At 47.2% G+C, this 6,104-nt stretch overlaps 1 non-coding gene across 1 annotated transcript; it reads left to right on the plus strand.

Moving 5' to 3' along the window:
- The first annotated feature begins 4,352 nt into the window (after nucleotides 1-4,352).
- On the plus strand, nucleotides 4,353-4,425 carry TRNAR-ACG (transfer RNA arginine (anticodon ACG)). The gene has a single exon. It is a non-coding gene; the product is annotated as a tRNA-Arg (tRNA).
- Nucleotides 4,426-6,104: the final 1,679 nt, after the last annotated feature.

Raw genomic sequence — 6,104 nt, forward strand, 5'->3', positions numbered from 1 at the left:
CTGACGGCCGGTGGTGTTTGTACCCGGTGAAAGCATGCACTGACGACTTATGGTGTCTGTGTCTGGTGAAAGTGTGTACTGACGGTGTGGTTGTGTGCGTGGTTGTGTGTGTGGTTGTGAGTGTGGTTGTGAGTGTGTGTGTGTGGTTATGAATGTGTGGTTATGAGTGTGTGTTTGTGTGTATGAGTGTGGTTGTGAGTGTGGTTGTGAGTGTTTGGTGGAAGCGTGCCCTGACGGCTGGTGGTGTTTGTGCCTGGTGAAAGAGTGCACTGACGGCTGGTGGTGAAAACCCCTCTAAAGTTTATGTTACTTGAAATGGTAAAGCAATCAGTCAACAGGTAGATTTTATGGGGCTATGAAAATGGATGTGAAACTGAGGGCCTGTGTTAAAATGAAAACTCAGTTAACGTTTAACAAGCAGGCTTTTTGTTAGAAGAGTATGGTTAATAGTTTAGCGACTGTGTTCTTAAAAGAAACTACTAAAGCAAAATAAAGTTCTAAAACAAAGCTGAAAGTAGGACCTCTTTTAATGAATGGGCAGAGTTAGCAGACTTAGGTTTTACCATAAAGGCAGTGTTTGAAAAGGATCTAATCGTGATGTGGAAAGGATCTATCCACAAAAATGTGCGCACAGTATCACATGAAACTCTGGGTTCATTCTCAACATTATGCGGGGTCCAGTGCGTGGCCAGCGGCGTGGGTGGGTGCGGTGACGAATTGTCTGAGGCCAAGGTTGGCGAGGTTGGTGATCAGGGTGGTGGAGTTGGCATCACTGTTTGTCTCGAGGTGGAAATTCAGGTCCCCGAGGAGGATGTAGTCGGTGGAGGCGAGTGCGTGGGTGCTGGTGAGGTCAGCGATGGAGTCGCTGAATTGAGCTAGGGGTCCGGGGGGTCTGTAGATGAGTGTTCCTCTGAGGGTGGTGTTGGGGTCGGTGTGGATCCGGAAGTGCAGGTGTTCGGTGGTGTTGAGGGTGTCGTCTGTGTGGGTGGCGACCTTGAGGGTGGACTTGTGGACGATGGCTATTCCTCCTCGGATACCGTTGGCGCGATCCCTGCGTGTGATTTTGTAGCCGTCCGGGATGCCAATAGCGATGTCCGGCGCCGAGGAGTCGTTCCAGCAGGTCTCGGTCAGGAAGGCCACGTCTGGGGCGGAGGAGTCGAGCAGATCCCAGAGCTCGATGGCGTGTTTGCGTGTGGAGCGGGTGTTGAGGAGTATGCAGCGGAGGTGGTTGGGTCCAGTCCTTGGTGGTTTGGTGGTTCTGTCGAAGGTGAAGCTGCAGGTGTGGCAGGAGAAAGGTCCCTCAGTCTGTTTCGGGGTGGCTTGGAAGCGCGTGTGCTTTCGGCCGGCGTTGAGTGCGTACAGGGTGCTGGCGTCGTAGCGGAGTCTGGTGTTGTGGCGTTCGCGGGTCCAAAGGTTCTGGCGCTGGTCGAGGTCCAGACGTGGATGGGGCGCAGACGGGCTTGCCTTAGCGTCCTCCATAAGAGGGGGATAAGGAGGGAGGAGCAGCTGGGAGGCAGGAGCATGGTGTCCGATGGAGTGCGGGGGGGGGGGGCTCAGGGACGCAGCGGTGGGAGGTGGCGGGGAACGGCAGCAAAACAGGCGGGCTGCAGGGAGCAGGCAAGAGGCAGTAGGGGGGTGGGGTCGTAGCGGCGGGGAGTGGAAGTGATTACAGGGACAGAGGCAAAGTACAGGGACAGTGAATGAAGCACAATACAGACCAATACAGGTAGCAGTCACGCAGCAATAGGGGGGAGAGGCGGCAAATACCAGGAAGGAGCAGAGCAGCCTCGAACCCAGGGGAGATAGGCACAAGGCTCGGGTGAACCAGCTGACAAGCGGCGCTGCTGGGAGGAGTGCTACCTTTGACCAGAGGTCAAGGAATCAATGTTGTTAGAAAAAGCCTGACATCTTACAGCCTTTCATTTAACATGCTTTGCACGTTCAATTGTCATGCAGTTCAGTTTACAAAATCCTCTAACTAAAGTCACAGAAAGAAAAATAAATGTAATAAGATAAGCTAACTTTTGACCTCTGTTTCTCTGAAAGCCAACAAATGTGATAAGATAATGTGATTTAATGCCATTTTTATTTCTCGTTCACTTTGTGAGCAATAAAGATGCCTTTAAATATTGTTATCTTGTCACATTTTTTCTGCTTTCAGAGACAGAGGTCACAAGTCAGTTTGTCTTCTCTGAAATTAGAGGATTTTCGACTGGCCAGAAAGGGCGAGTAGTCCCTAAAAAAAGGCCTGTCCTGAATAAATCTTGCTTGACAATGCAAGTGGATGTTTCAAGCCCTGATAGAACTACACCTGGTGGCCTATGGATCGCTGACCCAGCTCACAAGCAAGAAATCTCAGAATCATTGTAAATAAACTGGACATGGCTACGACACAGTTGACTCATCCTGCTTCAACACCCACCCTGAGGATGCTGTAGAAGATTTTCAAGTGGCAACTGGTTAGCACCAATAAACCGATCACCAAAGCCCTCAGCAGCAGGCTGTACTATGTAAATATCCTATCCGCAGGAATAACCAACCAGCTCACAAGGAGAATTCCGACCATCCACAACCCAGCAGCAAGTGTTCTCCCCAAACTCCCATGCTGAGCCCATATCACATTTCGCCTTCGGGAGCTCTAGTGGCTCCCAATACACAAGTGTGTAGACTTCAAACTACTCCTCACTCACAAACACAAAGCACTCCACAACATACGCCCTGCCTACCAGCACACCCACATTCATTTCCAAAAATCTTATAGACACCTCTGCTCTACCAGACTCTCACTAGCACACGTCCCAGGCATGCTCAAAAGCAAATCATGGTAGGGTCAGGCCTTCTCAAACTTAGCTCCTAAAGCCTGGAATGACATCCCTCGACACACACATCATAGACTCCTCCTTTCTTCTTTTGTCGGGTAAGAAAATTAAGACCTAGCAATTTGAATAAGCCCTCCAGGGCTGGCCTCACACTTCTGCCAGGTCATTAGCATGCTAAAACGCAGTGATAACCCCAGACACGAGCTATCGACTTCTAGGAACCATATTTCAACTCTATTTTGATGATTGAAGATTTCTAAGTACTCTATTGTCGATTTTTATCATTTTTGGTCTTGTCTTAAGTATATAAAAATATTGGATATTTTTATAAACTGGTGTGATGTCCTTTTGTAGTGCTTTCACTGTGTTACTGTTGGTTATGTGCAAATGCTTTAAACAATGCCTCTAAGATAAGCCTGACTGCTGGTGCCAAGCTACTAAGGGGGTGAGCAGGGGTTATTTTAAGAGTGTAACTCCCTTATCCTGACTAGAAGGAAGGGTCACTACTTGGACAAAGGTGGAAACCATTGCCCCCTCGAGGCACGCATTTCGAACAGGGGCAGATTGTTTTAAGTGGTTGAATATATTAAGTGCCCTGTTGTCAACCATAATCAAAGTACAGCTTTAGTCAGACTATATGGAAGCGCTTATTAATTAACATCCCATGCTAGAGGTGGAACTGGGTGGAGTGCTTCCTAAGAAAAATGTTGGCCACTGGCATTTGCATTTTTTTAATACAAATTAACCTCTGCTCCTGTGCAGCACTACATTGCTTTGTAGCTAGAGTTGCACTATAGAAAAGTAGCCCACGTGCTTACATATCAGTGGGATGTGTGCTGGCGCTTCTGGCGTCAGTGGCCTAGTCATTACCAAAGGAAGTGCCCAACCAATACTTACAGCGCCTGCTCCCTTCATTGTGTGACCAGAGGCGCAAGGCCACCAGGATGCTTCCTGGCAGGCCACTGTATCTGAAAGACTGTAGAACTGAGGTCGAGCCAGTGGGGCTTATTCATCTTACGCAGCTAACAACCAATGACAAAGCCAATAATCCTTGCTTGTTGTAGGTGTAATGTTAGTTGTTGTATATCTAAATGCAATGACAGAAGCAGCAAAATACCAGTCAGGCGGCAAACTATGCTAAGCACAGAGCCCTGGGTTGGTGTATAGTAGTTTGTTCGTAGTTGTAATGTAGTACTGCAAAATTTTATATATTGTTATATATAACAGAAGGAATTGTAAGATGTCAGGCTCCAGCCGCATTTCTGCAGTTAGAGGAGGCAAAGCCAAGAAGCCCTTCCCCCTCGAAGGCAGCATTCATCTCTGCAAGCAGTAGAGAGAGCAGGGCTCTGAAGCTCCTCTAACCTATAGGCTGGCTTCAGAGCTGCGACTTGAAGTGAGTTGATATTGTACTTAGCTCCTAGAACTGTGTGTTTTCTTTTGTAGAATGCATCGCTACACCCTTACTTTCACATGAGTTTCTATCACCTCTCTTGTGACTAGGCTATCATCTTTCTCCTGACGAGTTGAAGTACAGGGCCAGTGGCGCAATGGATAACGCGTCTGCCTACGGAGCAGAAGATTCCAGGTTCGACTCCTGGCTGGCTCGATAGTGGATAGCACTTTTTTCAACCGATAATAGAAACATTGCAATGATCTAGAAACATGAGAAGAAACTACATCACTTCTGTTAGGGCCATGAAATTCCGTCCTGTGTGATATTATATAAACGGATCTGTAAACTTCGGTACACAAACAGCTAGGCATTTGAATTAAATTACATAATAGGAATTTCACGCCAAGTTTTTTTTATTTAAAAGTGGGCCATTCAGAGTTTCTTGAGAGGTCTGTTTTTAACTGTAAAACAGATATCTGTCGATTTGCCAAAGGGCCCAATATTTTCATGGAACAACAAATGCTAGTGGATTTTTGAAAAAGCACCTTTACTAGCGTGGTCTCGAAGGCACGGGCCTTCATAATGGCTGTCACGGATGCGGCTGCTAGTGACTTATTCCGTTGAAACTGGGCAAAATAACGGGGCATCTGAGATACTGGTGCGTGGCCACGGTTCTAGAACAATAAATACATTTATTGTGTCTGCGGAACAGCCGTTCTTTCCAGCTGCGATGTATAATGTTGTGCGCAAACACTTGTATTTCTATGTCAGTCCACGGAGGCTCAAACAATGCTTCTCTAACTTTACTGACAAATACAGCAGCAAAAGAGTTAACTTTAAACAAGCATAACCCGGAAGAACAGCCCCCTCCAGGTATGCACCAATAGCATGACAGTAATCAATATATAATGTCCCAGTGACGTAAGCACTTCCCCTTTCTTTGCTGCTGCAGCAGCGAGATAAGTGCTTTTTCATTCTTATTCAGTATTAATTGTTTGCTTCTGTAAAAATATTAGGCGTGCTGCGTTTTTCATATCAAACGCGACCTTCGCGTTTTCTTTTGCTTGCGGGGAAGTCTTTGACTGACCGCATGTTTCTAGGTGCGTTTCATTTTCGGAATGCGCATTTGCATGGGAGAGTGTCGCGCGATCCCGCGCTTTTTAAATTTTGTTCCTTACTTGAGGTTGAGGCTTCAGTGCCCCTTCGGCTCCTTTTTAGTTGTGGGCTGTGGCGAGGGAGCGGAGTTACGCACTTCGGTGCGTTCAGGGAGCAGGCTTCATTTAGCCCCGCCTTCGCGTGTCTGCGCATGCGCGAACAGCCGGTGACAGGATTTCTAGCCCGGCTCTTCACACATTAACACACGCATTGCCTGATAAATCCCTGGCTCCAATTTAACGCTGACTGGAGCGTTTTTCCAGACATAGTGCTTGGCATTAGGGGAGTTGTTTCAGGGCTTGCTGCTGACACTTCAAAATTGTTTGTATTTGACCCAGTCTTTTTGCTTTTTTATCTGTCTGTGGTCTATTAGCCCTTGGGTTCTCCCCCCATTTTGAACTCCTTCAAAACCTCCTATAATAGTGATGGCGTACTACGATGAGGAGGAAGATAAGTGGGTGGAATTCAATGAGTATGAGGAGTATGTGGAACCATACACTGACACTATGGAGGAGCATTCTATAGAAACCCGGGATACCCACGACTGGAGTTCTATGAATAAGGCGCTTCTTAAGGCGCTGAAGCCTTTGGCAAAGTCTCTGACTTCGGGGAAAAGAAAGTGTGTTGTTAGACCATGGTTCCTTGGCTGATAAAGATACACAAGAGGATTCTACGCCTAGTACCACTACTTCTTCTGATTCGGATGACTCCGTTACACCTAAAAAGAAGGTCAAGAA

The sequence above is a fragment of the Lissotriton helveticus genome, chromosome 5_1 (genome assembly GCF_964261635.1).
Source record: "Lissotriton helveticus chromosome 5_1, aLisHel1.1, whole genome shotgun sequence".
NCBI lineage: Eukaryota > Metazoa > Chordata > Amphibia > Caudata > Salamandridae > Lissotriton > Lissotriton helveticus.